Source organism: Zootoca vivipara, chromosome 3 (genome assembly GCF_963506605.1).
Source record: "Zootoca vivipara chromosome 3, rZooViv1.1, whole genome shotgun sequence".
Taxonomy (NCBI): Eukaryota; Metazoa; Chordata; class Lepidosauria; order Squamata; family Lacertidae; genus Zootoca; species Zootoca vivipara.
The window spans coordinates 94,668,319-94,684,393 of NC_083278.1; the positions used below are offsets into that span (position 1 = coordinate 94,668,319).

General features: G+C 42.1%; 1 protein-coding gene across 6 annotated transcripts in view; it reads right to left on the reverse strand.

Annotated features, from left to right (window-relative positions):
* The window catches only part of PROX1 (prospero homeobox 1), a 76,741-nt gene that overhangs the window by 27,161 nt on the left and 33,505 nt on the right, over positions 1-16,075 (reverse strand). The window lies entirely within an intron of this gene.

The following is a 16,075-nucleotide window of genomic DNA, read 5'->3' on the forward strand; positions in this document are numbered from 1 at the left end:
ATTCATGAGAATAATTGTTTTAAATCCTTTTTTAATCAACTAAAAAGGTGTTCCCAATTAACCAGGTGACACATATATTAAAAATAATTAATTAAAACAAGGGCTTCTGCATACTGCAGACACCAAGCACCAGTTCGGAAGAGTAATTCCCCTTTCACTCTCAAACAGGATAGAATGCCTCTTCTAAAATGCTATCTTAAAAAACACACTAAGTAATTGGTGCTGCTTTTCTTGAAGACTATTGCTGCATCACATGCAGATTTAATTCATTCCAATGGTGTTTCATTAGTTTACTACAATTCTTTTCATCAGTTTACAGCTGTAGTACAACAAACAACTTGGGGAAAACATTGCATTTTAATGTTAACTGTGTATTTGGTTTATATGAATCAACAAGTGTGGTTAGCAGCGGCAAGATCACAGCTTCATTGCAAATCAGTCAGCCTGGGCAGAATAGTTTTGTGGCTAAATGTGCAAGAACTCAAGGGGGTGAGTGCTACAAGCATGGTGGTGCCCCAACCACTCTAATGGGTAGAGATCAGGGTAGAGAATGCTAGCACTCAGAAAGAAAATAGTTGAGCATGTCCCCCAGCCTGTTCATACAAATAGGATGAGAATTGAATTTTCATACACTGTGGAACACTGCAAATATCTAGAATCTTAAATGAAGTAGAAGCACATTGCAGTTTTACAGATCAGCAACTGCATGAATAGCATTTTTTAATAAAAAAATTGCTGCTCACAATAAGCAGCTATTTATAAAACATTATCAGCAAAATATGAAAACTGTGTGTGTGTGTGTGTGTGTGTGTGTTGCATTATATATAATAAAAATAAACAGATCCTGAAAAAGATCCTTTCAAAAGCCAGTACTTTAAAAAAAAACACCCAAGGAAGTGATTATCTAAGCACCAAAGTAAAGAGGAGAGCCGATAGAATTTTGTGACCAAAAAAACATACATTCTGTAATTAAAAAATCGTCCATTGTAATTACTGATTAAAACATGCATATATTTACTTCCATATTTAATTTCATACAACCCATGCCCCCCCCAAAAAATTGGGTGTTTCCTTCCACTTCTTTCCCTGCTTGGAGCTAAGAAGCTGAGGGGCAAAATGGTAAAGATCCTTGCGAGCAGGAAGCAGGAAGTGCAGAGCCAGAGGAACAAAAACTGGGAAGATGCACTGGCGGAGGAAGAGGAGTGTGGGGGGAGCGCACTGCCCCCGGCAGCGTGATCCCGGTGGGGTTCCATTGTGGCTCCCCCCCCCGCCCACGTTGGGCACCCTGCCCCCGCAGGCGGTGCGCCCCTGTGGGCGGCACGCCAGCCCCGCCTCTGTCTGCTCTCCGCCCCCCCAGTGCTGGAGCATGAAGCTCCGCCACTGGGAAGATGCTGTTCATGAATGTCATATTAATGGCATCTTTCAGGCAGGGTGGTTCAGACTGCGCTAGATGGGCAGGAGCAGTGAGAGAAGGAACTAGAGTTTACTGGGCAGTCTACAAGCCTCAGTAATTGTCTGTGTGTGTGTGTGTGGACACAGGAAGTGCAATTTCAGCCACGCTTTCTGTGTTCACACACATCGTTAACACCTGCCACTCTTCCTGTCTCATTTCTACAGCTCCAGATACATGGGGACACAACAGCATTGCAACCTGCCATGATTAAAGCCCTCCCCCGTTGCCCTGTAATAAGCACTAATCAGACACTATTCAGCTTCAAAGCACTGAGTACATGGGTAGGCAAACTAAGGCCGGGGGCCGGATCTGGCCCAATCGCCTTCTAAATTCGGCGTGCGGACGGTCCAGCAATCAGTGTGTTTTTACTTGAGTAGAATGTGTCCTTTTATTTAAAATGCATCTCTGGGTTATTTGTGGGGCATAGAAATTCGTTCATTTTTTCCCTTCAAAATATAGTCCGGCCCCCCACAAGGTCTGAGAGACAGTGGACCAGCCCCCAGCTGAAAATGTCTGCTGACCCCTGACTTAGTAGAAAGAGTCCATACTGAGTCATTACCCCCCCACACACACACATTCATGAGAACTAGAAACTTGTCTGTTTTTTAAATGAAAATTTAGACACCCCCCCCCCCCCGCGGAAGCAATGGCTACAAAATGCAGTGAATAAAGGCACACTGAAGCGGGCTCCTTTCTCAGAAAAGCACACACCCCAAAAACACAGAAGAAGAAAATAGGTGGGGAGATGCAGAGAGCTCTGGCTGAGTCAGAAGAGGTTAACAATCCGCTCCGCCTCTTCTACTTTGCCTTACAATCCTTTTAAGGGAGACTTGAGCTCAGGACATCTGGAGTTCAGGAAAAACAGAGAAGAACTGGGAAGATGAATAAAGGCTCATCACAGTACACAAAAGAACACAGCGAAAAGAAGCCTGGGTTTGGGCATTCTTGTCTGGCAAGGCAGGCAGGCAGGAAGGCTAATGAAGCATTTGCAATATGGGACGTTTGCCAGTGTAACAAAGAAGATGTGCATCAGCTCTGCAGATGTGCCAAAGCCCCCAGAGCAAAATAATGACATAATCACCATAAGTGTCACAGGCCAGACTGTACACAAGGTGACATGGGAGGGAATAAATAAGAGTCTTTAGAGGCATCTAGTACACACATGGGGGTGGGGGGGTGGAATACCCATTTCACTATTGTCGCCGCCACCAGGCAGTTTGGGAGAAGTAAGGAGCATAATGTAGAAGGCAAGCAAAAGAAATCTTCAGCAGGGCAAAGCCAGCACAACTAGCTGTGTTGTGTCCCCCCTCCCCTTCCGCCTCTTTCTGATTTCTTAATTCCCCTTGCCCTCCTTGCATGCAAAGTGAAATGTCAGCAACGCTCCACAGTGTCTGGCAAGCTCCTTTTTGCAAGAGGCGGCGAAGAAGGGAAGAAGAAAGGGGGGTAAAGTATTGGTAATAACCACTATGTCCAACACATATCAAAGACGCACTATAGACCGCAGCTGCTCAAATGATCTTCAAATGATTGATTTAAATAAGAATTATACCCCTATCTATCTATCTATCTATCTATCTATCACCGATCTATCTATCATCTATCTCCTCTTCAGAAATTGTCAGGGGAGGGGAATGCAAGCCAGATTGCACATTAAATATGGCAACCGTTCGGCACACGTTGTGAAATTGTGACTTCAATATATTTAACGCGGGCATGAGCCATTCAAAGCAAGACATTTTCAAAGCCACTGATTTCAGTAAGAAAGATTTAACCACGGTCATAAAATCATAGAATTGCAGAGTTGGAAGGGACCACAAGGGCCATCTAGCACAACCCCCTGCAATACAGGAAACTTTTGCCCAACGTGGGGCTCAAACCCATGACCCTGAGATTAAGGGTGTCATGTTATGATTCTATGATTTTATGCTCTACTGACTGAGCTGTAGCAAAGAATGTCTTTCTTCCTCCTCATTGATCCAGACTGCTCCCCGGTGCTACTGTTTTGTTGCATTGCCGTTCATTGTTTGGTGGTTTCAATTTCTGGTTCCAATGTAAATTGTACTTGTTTTAATTGGGAGATTTTTGGTAACCTGTTCGGGACTTTTCATTGAATGGCTGGTGAGAAGTAAAACTGATTCATTAATTAAAGTGCATAATATTGACTGGATATGCAAAATGTTCTCTCTCCCTACTCTCTTTTACTCCAATTGTACAGAATTGCACAGGGCACAAATTCAAATGGATTTTTTTTTTAAAAAAAGGTAAACTGTAATAGTAGCTAAGAGTATGACTTGAGAGTTTCAAAGTCCAAATCTCTCGTTATTCGCAGTGCAGTCCCATGTTTACTGAGAAGTCAAGTCCCTTTGTTTTTCAATGGACTTCTGCCCCAGTTTAAGAGTTTGTGGGATTGTAGCTCCATAAACCACTGGAGAACCTGAGACAAGCCACCACTGCAGCCCAAGCCCCCCATCTGTAATGTAGGGGTAAAATCTGCAGCACTGATTCAATGACTACTGGGATAATATATATTTGAAGCACTTCATATTTACCCAGAGCAGAACACTTCCTATGCATTACTATAAACACACAACTTTCTAGCAGCTCCTCCCAGGGTACTGTTCTGCACTAAGAAAGGAAATCCCAACAGCTTTATTAATATGCACACAGTTTTTCTCCCAGTGCTAGCTTGAGGCACACACAGCCTATGGTCCCTGTCCCCCAAACTGTTTGCTGTGGCAGTCTCTATCTACACAACTGGGAATCAATAAATAAGAACCTGTTTGTGTTCATTAAGTACTGCAAGTCGGCATCTTCTAGGAGAGCTCCAAGCGAAGCTCTTTGCTTCAACATGGCCCTTTTCATCTGGGTCTAATGAAAAATTCATCAGATTAACTTTAAATTTTTATGATCCCTTAATTGTGTAAGCTGTGTCTGCTTCACCTACAGCAGACCCTCCAAGTGTCCCTATTTTCCAGGGACAGTCCCGGATTTACACAAGCCATCCCGGTTTCTGATTTGATCCCGGAATGTCCTGCTTTCCTTTAGGATGTCCCTATTTACATCGGATAAATGTTGGAAGGTATGGAGTTATGTGGCCCACGAGGCAAAAACTATACAACCTTTAGAAGACATCTGAAAGCAGCCCTGTATAGGAAGGTTTTTTAATGTTCAATATTTGATATATGGTGGAAGCCACCCAGAGGGGCTGGGGTAACCCAGGCAGATGGGTGGGGAATATTATTATTATTATTATTATTATTATTATTATTATTATTATTAGAATAGGATGTCCCTATTTTCATCAGAGAAACGTTAAAGGGTATGCTACAGTGTTGTTTTAAAATAATGATAACAATACTGATGATTACGATAATAAGAATACAGTAATACAAAATTGTTTCAAAAGGTTTTTGCATATGAAAGTTAATCATTATATAACAAGGATCTGAGTACCCCAGTTGGTTTACTTACAGTGCAATCCTACTCAGAGGAAAATTGTCATTGAGATAAATGGAGTTTACTTCTGAGGAAGTGAATAGAGGATTACATATGTGGGGAGTGACATTTTTCACAGCTGCTTCACTTATATTATGATTATGTGAGCTTCAACCAAGTGTTTAGAACTCTACAGACATACAAAACTAATTAAATTAATGGAGAGATTGTACGGTAGGTAATTTAGTGCCATAATCCCTCCCTACCACCTCGGTTTCTTTGTATTGAACCCCCTTATACTGTTACTTTGTTTAAAATAGGCAACGCTCCGTTCTGTGTACTTTCCCTACATCTTCTAACTGAATCTTTGCTTACTATATCATTAGGGAAAACAACAGAACATGTATATCATTTTGTTTTACAGAGCCTAATAATTATGCCACAGAGGATTTCTAAATTAATCACAGACGGTAAAACAATATTAATAATCTGCTCGGCAAACGCCAGCTTCTTTGCTCTTTGATAGATATTATTAGGCTATTACAATTTTAATTAGGCACACATTTCTCAGGGAGCCTGAAGTGGCACACCATTTACCATAAAGCTATGTAAACCACATCATTAAGGCAGTGGCAGCCAGTGTGCTTCCCTCTAGATGTTGAACTACAATTCCCATCATCCCCGACGAGTGGCTGGGGCTGATGGGAGTTGTAGTCCAACACCATCTAGTGAGAACCATGCTGCATTCCCTGCCTTAATGAAATACCAGTTAACATAGCTTTAGTTATTTTGTCACCGAAAACTGACAGGCCATATTTGTTGAGTTATTTACAACAGCAATGGATTGAGCAAATGATTTTTCCATCTTCACTCACCATCTCCATGCAAGTTAGCTTGGCCATAAGGTTCGACCAAGGCACTTAACATTCCCAACTAGCCAACTCAATGGAGGACCATAACATCTACAGATTCACAAAAGCAAATTTGTGATGAATTCGGAGCTAGGAAAATAGGATGCTGCTTTGTATCGGGTCAGGCCATTAGTCCATCTAGCTCAGTATTGCTGACACTGACCGGTGATAATTCTCCAGTGCTTCAGACTGGTGACTTCGCTGGCCCTACCTGCAGATGCTGTGGATTCAACATTCTGCATGCAAAACAGATGTTGCGCCATTGAATGATGAGTTCTTCCTCAGGTGAAATACCTAAAGAATTTTGAGGATACCCAAATTTTGAAAGGCTAGCAAAAGATGTTCTCCTTCTCTCTGTGTGTGTGTTTACATATCTTTAATATAGGACAATGGTTTGCCACAGACAGAAACAAACATTTTATTATTTTTTTTAAAAACTAGACATTTTCAATACTATTCTGTCAGTATTTCCTTAAACATTTCCCCTTCATGTGTTGCTGACTGTTATGGTGGAGATAAAAATGAATTTAAACTGGAAATATTCTCGTATTTGTCAGTGCAGGAGCTTAAACGTTTTCCCCCCTATAGGTAATGACAGGGGCATTATTGGCGGGCAGGGCAGATCAGGGCCCCCTGAGCCCTAATCATCATCATATCATGATCATCTTATCTATACCCCAGCCACCCTGGATGTCTTCCAACATGCATAAAAACATAATAAAATTAAAAACTTCTAAAAGTTGTATAGTTCTTTATCTCTTTCACATCTGATGGGAGGGTGTTCCACAGGACCTTTTGCACTGAGTCCCATGTCTCCTGTCTATTCTACCCTTTTCTCCCCAACTTAACTTTTTTAAAGAAACAACACCCAACAGACCTGTGAGCAAAGCACAGTGCCATTGAGGCACCACCCACCATCTTAATTTGCTCAGAGACTTAAATCTGCACCTAAATTAGCATACACAACTTCCATGCATGTGCCCTGAGCTGTTCAAGTACCTAGCAGTTTCCCCTGTGCCCAGCTAATGAACCCAGGTTTTCTGCATATGGACCCATAGCAGTCTTCCTCCTTAAAATTATGTGTGGCTAAAAAAATGAAAGCCGCGGTGCAAACCTATGCAAGCTTGCTCAGAAGGGAGCCATGCTGAATTCAGCAGCGATCCCTCCTGCATTAAATGGCTATCCCAGTCTACACCAACCTGATAGCTTCTAGATGTTGTTGGACTACAGCCTGATGGGAGTTGTACAAGATTGCTGCCGATGTGCATAATGATAACTTTTTTCATCCGCTTTGACAGGGGGGTGGAGAAAGGGAGGCGGAGAGAAAACCCTATTAAATTTCCCGAAGAATTAGCAGAATAGCTCTGCTAGAATGTATATGGCATTAAAGAAGAGAGAAAGGGTTCTGAAAAGGCTTGTCAGAACTTTCCCGAGCCCATTTCATCCGCCGGCGGCGGAAGCACAATGATTGGGCTCTTGTCAGAGCGCCGCCACCGCCACCTGCGGACCTTAGAAGGAGCGACTGCTCTCTGCTCCCATTGATAACCCTTTGTGGTGTGAAGGGGAGAGGGAAAAGAGCCCAACGGAGGAGAACTGAAGGTCAGACAATAGACGTTGCTGCACACACTGTCTCTGAACTTTCCTCATCTCTGAAGGACAATTAATTATCAAAGCCTTTGGGGCAGGTCGAAGCAAAGGGAAAGCCTACTGCTGGCCCAGCACTCCAGCCGTTTCGCTCTCTGTGTTTGCTAAATGGCCCGGCCTGTTGGAACGCTAAAGTAGCAGCCACCAGAAATAAGGCAATAGATTGCATCTAGGGGTGGCTGGCTAGGAAAGCGGATGATTCCTAGCTAGATAGAGTGTGCACGGGCTTGGCCTTGTATCGTTCTATTATCGCCGTGGAATTATACACACACACACAAAGCAGGCAAGGGCAATTGTGCCCCGTCTTCCCCGCCAAAAAGCCACAGGGTAGGTTGGAGTCAGAAAAAACCGTCCTCGCCGTGGTGCGTTAAAAAGGATGGTCCTTTCTCTCCCCCCCCCCCTTCTCTCCACCAAATCACTTCACAGAGGCAGAAAAACAGACAAACACAAAAGAGTTTGAGACTTTTTCTCCGACATTAAATAGAGTAACTGATAAGGTCAGACATATGATACCTAAAGACATGAATCTGTGAACTCTTGAAGTCAAAGGACCTCTCTGTGCAAAGGAACAATCTTTCAAAGGAAACAGATCACAGAACTCCACTGAATCCCCTTTAAACTTTATGAAGCAGGAGGGGGAAAAGCTCTAAGTAAGGAAGCCTGACAGAAGAGCCTTGAACTATTTTCTGAAGGAAAGATGAGACCCTCACTAGGCTGCCACAAAACATCTTTTTTTTCTCTCCTAAAGGCTCTTCTGAACTTTGATATGTGCCAAGACACCACTATTGAAAGCTGTATAATTATGTGCTATAACCACTGTAGAAAATGCTTTGTTCACCTCAACAAAGAACAATAAGCAAAGTAAAGTGACATTACACTGTATCTTTTTCTTTAAGAATGTTGAGAGAGGTCACGGTACATTATAACTAATAGAGCTGTTGAGTAAGGAGGTTTAAAAACTTCATCTTGCTGTGCTTAAATGTAACCCAATGAGGGAAAACAGTCAGAGGGAGCTATAAAATCTAATGACATTAAATCAAATAGCCCACACATCATTTCGGGCCTATCTCATTGTAGTAGCAAACACCTTGAATCCAAGGGGGATAAATATCAAAATGAGAGTTTCCTGACTCAAAAACTACATATACCCTCAATTGCCAGGCCTGGTTCATCTGATTAAACACTGTTTGAGGAAGAACTGAACCAGGAACAACAATTGAATGTATAATTATTATTAGGGGTCCACACAAGGTTCATTAACAATTAAAAGTGGCATTTACAATATTGTTACAGCACCACTTTATACTTGCATAACTTTTGCAACTGAATTTAATAAAATGAGATATACTGGCTAAGCTGAGGGAAAATGTCTTCCTGAATGATGTTTTCATACTTTTTTTTAAAGAAATAAAAACCAACATTGTTTAAGATGCAACAAGGTAGCTACAACGTCTCTATATTTTTAATGGAAAATAGGGGGACAAAGATCTACCATGAATCCCATTCTGCAATCTTTCCATTCATTGATTTGGGATATAATTAATCAGTCCAGCAGGAATATTTTAATTATTTTCAACTTGCAATGTGTAAGTTTCAAATTCTTCTGTTGCACATCAGATGAATTAGAGCTTATTATGAAATAATAATAATAATAATAATAATAATAATAATAATAATAAATGTGCATGCGGAAATAAGACTGCTATCAAATGTCTGAAGAATACATGTAGCCAGGCATTTTCAATATATAACAAAGTGCAAATGAAGTCCTATTACTCCTATTGCAAAGTGCAAACTAATGTCCTATCATTGTTGCAGCTGCATCAAACTTCTTTAAAACTGATGCCTCTCGCTTTTTGCCATTGCATACTTTAAAACAATATTTTCAGCCCTGGTAGCAGGTGTGGGAGACTGCATCCTGTTAGGACTTTCTCACTCAAAATGTGAATAATAATAATAATAATAATAATAATACTACCCCGCCCATCTGAAGCCTAGCTTTAAGGCATCCTTTGCAAAGGCACTCAGTCTAGGTGGTACCAGCGGTTAAATACAGTGATACATAGTTTTTGCAGTCTGATTCCAGCGTGTTTACCAACAGTATTGCTGATAAACATGCCTGGGTGTTAGAAGTCAGAACCACAACCAATTAAGCAACTTCAGCTAATTTTGACCCATTGTTTCATTAGGGTGAAAGTTGCTTAGATATTTCACAGGGATATGTCTTAAAAGCAGGGGTGTGTGAAATGCTCTGCAGTCTTTATATGGATTGTTGTTAACTTTCAAGCTTAAAGCAAAATAGTACATTATATATTGGGTAGAATGATCAGCAATTTGGCATTTTAGTTAATGCTAAGTTACATGTATTGTATTGGGGAGGCGTGTTTGAAGATTTTAAATCAGCATTGATAGACACAACTTTAGAAAATGACACACTTGAAAGATTATAGAATTTTGAGACATCCGAGAAATAATAGCGCACTGTAGTCGGTTAGACAATCCAGCCCACAATGTTACATCTATTCCTTTATACCAAAGTTTCCAACCTTTGGGGGCCCATGACAGATTTGAAGTTTTGAGAGGGTGCCATGGGCGCCACACCCTCTTCCTTCTCTTCCCCCTCCCTTTGGTAATTCCACACAGACACACCCCTCCCTGATGCAGAGAGGAAGCACACACACACTGGGACTTTCCTGTCGGCTCTGAAGGTCTATGTTGGTACAGTGCACAGTAAAAGTCACAGAGCTGGTGCTTGCCAGCACTACAAAAACACTGATGAAGTTACAGGCAAAGATTGTCATGGATCTTCACAAAATTTACATATAATGAAAACCAAAGCACCAAGAAATTACAGGTATACATGACAACTACAGTTTACTAGGTCAGGCTCCTGCAACAATCTAGCTTATATTTGAGAGAACACAAGTTCACATATGAGTGCAAGTTTCTGGCCCACAACATTTAAAAACAAATGTAGCAAATAAGTACACCGAGGAATGCGTCAACTGATTCTGCTAGACTAAAATCCTAAATTACAACCTCTCAAGGAAATGGAACTAGGTATGACAATGAAGTTATGGATAGAGGCATAGTTTGCACATAACACCAAGCCATCATTTATTAAATGATGGCTTATTTGCATGTCTGACTCATGCCAAGAGGCTGAACTATAGTTGGGTTACCAAACAATCTACCCACTGAATCCATGTTTGCTGTTGGCTTGCAAATCTTGGTTTATTTTAACTATGGATTGGAGTTACATGAAAACCCAGCACTCTTTCTTAAATATGACTTGTTTGGCCACCCTTACCCAGACACTCACCTGACTACAAAACTACAAGGCAAGAGCAGATGAAAAAAGACTTTGGAGAAACAAGCCATGGGTTTATTTGATTGTCTGTAGGAGCCCATGATCTGTTAATGCAAACCAGGCCATTTATTCTAGTGGACAGGAATGTACATGTCCCCATTATGAATCTATTCCTCCCTCTTCTTGACAACCTCTCTGCTTTTCCAGAAATCCCAGATCTCATTACTATGCCCTTCAAAATTAAAACCTCAGCCATAAGATTTCACAGCAGTGCATAGGCAGAGTTTTGATTTTTACATCAACAGGTAGAGCACCTTTTTGATATACATAAGATGCCAGGTTCAATCCCTGACATTCCCAGTTAAAAAATATCACAGGAGGCAAGGCTGGGAAAGACCTCTCCCACATAGATGGATGAACCAATGATCTAACTTAGTAAAAGGCAGGTTCATACATCCACCACTGTGGAATTTAGGACTTTTCAGCATACATTTCTAAGTAATTGCTTATGAAAGGCAAACAGACTACCGACTTGTCAGAGATGACGGTGAGTGAGAGCCTATATTACTGGCTATACTGTCCACTTTTTAGTTTGTGCATTCTTACTGTATATATTTATTTCTAATTTCAGACACCATGTGTGCTGCAATGTAACAGGAAGCTCCTCCATTGAAAGCCTTCCACCACTTGCTTCAATGCGACTGGCAGCTTCTAGGGGCTCATGTAGCAGACGCTTCCATTGAACAGGGGAGGGTAGACTTTGCAAGGAATACCTGCACACAGTGGCAATCACTGCAACACAGTGATGCTTGCACAACTAGCATCCTTAGCCGCCTACCTTTTGGCTCCAAGGATCCTCCCAGCATGTCTCACAAGATCTTTCAGCTGTCTCTCTCCATAAAATTAACACTGCAAGCCTTGTTCAGGGGTTTCACATACAGTTAATAACTGTATGTAACAAGTGGGGAAGTGGGGCCACACCAAATCTGCACAGACACCTATAGGGATATAGAACATGATCTGGAACCTTGAGCAGCCAGGGTTCCAGATTGCAAAGGTTCCCTTCCTTCAAATGTTTGCACAGCACTGTATGCATCAATGTCTGGGTGAAGGGCTACTGAGCATGGCCCCTCTCCTCACCTGTTTTCCTTCACTGTAAGCATAGTGCTTGCTATAGTATTTAGCAGGTTAAACCCCAATACTGTTTAATCCACAAAACATTTAAATTCAACAAGGCAGCAACACGTGGACCAGATATGTAGGTTCCACACTCTGTATGATGTATGAGTCAGCCTTTGGCTCATCTTCCCTACTGAATGTATAGCCTTTAATCAAGTATACAGGCAAGAGTGCCTATGCAGGTTGGCTCTGGAGATGTGGTCCACACCCTGGAAAAGGGCTGGGTGACTGACATGAGCAAGTCCAATTTACAGAGAACATGTGCATAAGGCGAAGGCCATGAGTCTCGCTTCTGTATCTCACCATGGGCATAACGTACATACTTCTCAAGGCACGTGATAACTGAGGGCCACATGACATGGGTGTTCTGTTACTGGATTTCCAGACACCTTCCTCCTCTCTCCTCAAAGCAGCTGCAGAAGGCCCTGATTTTTGTAAGGCAGGATGGAGAGTTTAACTCTTATTTTCAATGCCAGTTCCCAAATGCAAATCAACTTCCCAAAGCTACTTTTAGTTGCAAAGTAGAAGCATCCATGTATGAGTATTTATGCAATGTATCTATTTTATACCTAGGAGCTCACAGTGAACCACAACTGGTGTGGAATGCATGTTGATAGGGGGTGTGCAGCTAATTTGGTTCCCAAATGCTAATTCTGTATATTTTAAAGGGGGGAAACCAGCAATTTACACAGGTACATAGGGTGGAATTCAACATAGTGCTAAGTGGGGTATGCCAGCACAGAACGAGGTCTGCTTGTGCAATGGAACTTCCCCCTCTTGCACCCCACTCTCTGGAGCACATTTAAAGAGTATGGGGAACAAAACGGGGAAGGTCTCATTCACAAGTGGACCTCATTCCATGCACATAACAACTTGGTTGAATCCCACCAACACATTTCACAATCACTTTTTTATCCTCAGATATATTTGCCCAAGTATGAATGCAATGGGGAAAGCTACATTTAAGTGCAATTGGAACAAAGTGTAATTTGAACAAGTGCTCCTCGTCTAGGTTGAGTTGATCTGGCACTCACAACCTACAAGCAATTAGATTTCTGTAAAATCCCAGAATGTTCAGTGGCCATTCACAAGTTTGATATGCTAGCCTACCTAATCTTTAGGTGGGCAAGGAAGTTGAGGATAAACTGGAAGTGCTCCAGTGCTACCACTAGATGATTGGGGGAAAGCCGGTGGGAGAACAAAGAGCTAAAGGAATCCACCCTAATAATTTTTTAAAAACCAAATAATACGTGTGTGTGTGCGCGTGTGCGTGCGCGTGTGTGTTATGTAAGAAACCCATAGAAAGCTGCTGTCTCTTTCATGTTCTGATTCCCTTTAAAATATTCTCTGCAAACCATCCAGGAGAAGTATGTTTCTATCCCATTTGGAGTGCTTATCTAGGTGTCTACTTGCAAGTTCAATGGAGCTTAGTTCTAAGTGTGTCTAGAATGGCAGTCTTTAGATACTTGAGTTTAAAACATACTAGAGATTACACAAACAGCACCACATAGCTGCTGAGGTCTTTTATGTTTTTGTTTCTTTAGGAGTGGGAGCTTCTATTTAATGTGTGCCGAAAACATAAATGAATTGTGGTAGCGGAAGATGCTCTATACGTTACCATTTTTGAGAAACAGTAACGCCCAAGGATGGACATATGAAAACCCTCCTTCCACAGCACGTGTATCTTTAATTCATCGGAATGTAAGTTTTGCTTACTTCTAAAGATGATTTGGTTCAGTTTTGTGTTGCAGCTGAGCCTAATGTATTCACAATTTCAAGGGGCCTCCAATGACAGGACACAGCAGCACAGAAACAAATTCACTTCTCGCAAACAGAGAGAAATTACTCGTTCAGTCACTGAATCCTCCTGCAAGGTGTTTCAGCTACCTCTGGCTATGAGCCTGAGGCGATTGTGACAAATCTAAAGTAAGGAGGCATGAGGATTGTTAAGGATCTTATTTGAGTTCTGTTAACAGCTGCTGGTGGCTCCAAGGCATTGTGAAAGGAAGTCAGAAAAGCCAGCTCATATGTTAGAGCAAAGGCAGGCTCCAGCAGCTCCACAGTGGGTTGAGGATGTGTTTTGTATGAACTGCTGAAGGATGTTCATGAGTCTAAAAAGCATGTGTGTTGTCCGCAGGGACACCGCTTGCACAATGTGTGATGTAGCTCCGGCAGGTGTATCTTGAGTAATAGATCTTAAGGAAAACAGGCTCCAGAATTTGCCCCATAGTCCCTTTCTTTCAATGAGAATTTATCCCCATTTTTTCAATACATTATGAATGTTAACTCTGTAAGAGGAAGCGAGCAGAAAAGGTTTAGGAAAATCCATTTAAATTATTTAAGATGGAAGGCATATCAGGCATCAATTATATTAAAGGATCAGCAATAAAAGTATGAAGGGGAGGAACTCTGATGATGCTAAATATGGAAAATGCTCCATTTGCTCAAGGACTTCAGATCCAATTTCAACACCACAGTACATGTCATTTTTGCTTCAGTGCTAGTCACCTGGGCTGGCCGCTGATCAGGCAAGAATGCATACCTTCAGATTAAACGATATGCAGTAATGGCCTGTTCAGGTCCCGGTTTTCAGCCTAGTGCGTGGAGTTGTGGGTAGCAGTCTTAAAGCTGCCATCCAGCTGTTTGTATGAATTAGGAATTTCATAGCCATGCATTTGAACACAAGTGAAAGGGGTTCTGTGTTATAAGAAATTAACTTATTGGGGGGGGGGGCAAAACTTATGCCGCGATCTCCAGATCAGATAATTGCAAACTACTGGGAACAGTATACCATAGGTGTTACGTTGCAGCCTCAGGCTGCTCCAATTAAAAGCCATGAAGATTTCCTCCATGCTTTAAACTGTGCAACATAGAAAGACTCACATGGGTAGCTCAAAGACAGAAAGAGGGCAACACAATATATAGATGCGTATTAATGCTTTTACATTTTCAGACAGAGATGTGATTTATGAGAACAGGCTCATATTGTGTACATATAACCCTTCTGCTAAATTGTTATTAGGAGGGTGTCAAATGCACTTTCCCTTTGTTTTTGTTCTTGGTTTCTTCAGGAGAAGCTCCATCCAAGAGTAGTGCAGTCATTGGCCCTCCAGAGGTTGCTGGACTCCAACTCCCATCAGCCCCAGCCAGCATGGCCCATAAAAGCCCAGGGATGATTGAAGCTATGGTCCAGCAACATCTAGAACAGGGTTTCCCAAACTTGGGTCTCCAGCTGCTTTTGGACTACAATTCCCATCATCCCTGACCACTGGTCTTGCTAGCTAGGAATGATGGGAGTTGCAGTCCGAAAACAGCTGGAGACCCAAGTTTGGGAAACCCTGAACTAGAGGGATCTTCAATAGCCAGGACCGCAAGGTAGCGCCACACATTTTATAAAGAATAAGCCTGATGGGCCATGGCTGCTTTGTTTTGGCCAACACACACTGAAATAGAAAGCTACTGCGAATGAGTAAGAGTAGAAGTGAAATTTGCATCCTAATCTTCTGTGTCCCTTTCCAACTGAATCACTTAGATGTGATGGTGATGGTGATGGCAATCACTTTAGAAATGCTTCAGAGCATGTTTTCGTACCTAGCACAGTACTACTTCCATAGGGAAAGAAACAAAAGCCCTTGCCACCCCTTCTGACCACGCCACCATGCAGCTTATACCAAACAATGTGGCCCATCCTTTGAGCAGATAATACCAACACACTGCCACAAGGCTTCAATGCCACAGAGTGACAACTCCCAGAAGCCCCTCTGGCCTCATCCCTGCATTTGACAGTGCAAAATGCTTATCATCAGCACGAAGGAATTTGCCACCGTGGGGCTTATGGAAGGTCAGCAGGTTAGCAACAATCGCTCGCTGAGCCAACGCCTAGGTGATTGGCTCATACCCGCTCATTGTTGGCCTGTAAGGAAGAGTTTCAATCAAAGCTGCCAATCCATGGGGTATAATCCAGAGACATTTAGATAGGCCTAGTCCCTGTTGGTTTCAATGGAACCGAGACGCAACTAAGTCGTGCTTTTGTTTGTTTTTGTTTCGCTCGCGAGCTGCGTTTTCTGTTCGTGTTACAAAGCGATTAGCTACAGTCAAAAGATCTCGAGTAGGGTGGCTTTTTCAAGAAAATAGCTCTCGAAA